The sequence below is a fragment of the Babylonia areolata genome, chromosome 22 (assembly GCF_041734735.1).
Source record: "Babylonia areolata isolate BAREFJ2019XMU chromosome 22, ASM4173473v1, whole genome shotgun sequence".
NCBI classification, from domain to species: domain Eukaryota; kingdom Metazoa; phylum Mollusca; class Gastropoda; order Neogastropoda; family Buccinidae; genus Babylonia; species Babylonia areolata.
The window spans coordinates 16,096,230-16,097,032 of record NC_134897.1 but is presented as its reverse complement, the minus strand read 5'-3'; positions in this window follow the sequence as shown (position 1 = coordinate 16,097,032).

Sequence of the window (803 nt, the reverse complement as noted above, 5' to 3'; positions counted from 1 at the left end):
GCCAGGGTTTGTGCCAGGGATTGGGCAAAGTGTGCCAGGGTTGGGGCAAAGTGTGCCAGGGTTGGGGCAAAGTGTGCCAGGGTTTGGGCAAAGTGTGCCAGGGTTGGGGCAAACTGTGCCAGGGTTTGTGCCAGGGATTGGGCAAAGTGTGCCAGGGTTTGGTCAAACTGTGCCAGGGTTTGTGCCAGGGATTGGGCAAAGTGTGCCAGGGTTTGGGCAAAGTGTGCCAGTGTTTGGGCAAAGTGTGCCAGGGTTTGGGCAAAGTGTGCCAGTGTCAGGGCAAAGTGTGCCAGGGATTGGGCAAAGTGTGCCAGGGCAAAGTGTGCCAGGGTATGGGCAAAGTGTGCCAGGGTTTGGGCAAAGTGTGCCAGGGATTGGGCAAAGTGTGCCAGGGCAAAGTGTGCCAGGGATTGGGCAAAGTGTGCCAGGGTTTGGGCAAAGTGTGCCAATGTTTGGGTGGGTAAAACTCTGTACAGCACTCTTAGTCTTCCCCTGCCGCGTTATCTTATCTTAGATCCAGAGTTCATACCCATGTGGGGACGCCTCTGGCAGGAGGAATGGAACCCCGCAGACTGGCAAGCTTCAGATCCGTCCTGACCTCAAGGAATAGCTTCCTTCCGTTAACGATACAGGAAAGAGGAAACAGTCACTGTGCAGCCTGCGTTCGGGTCAGTCTTGTGTGACACATTCTTTTATCCTGAAAGGTGAAGACCATCACAGGGTGTGTGCCGTGCATGGGTTACCTATCATGGTCTTTGTTGCATTTTAGTCCTGTCAGTAATGATCATTATTTGTCAAAACAT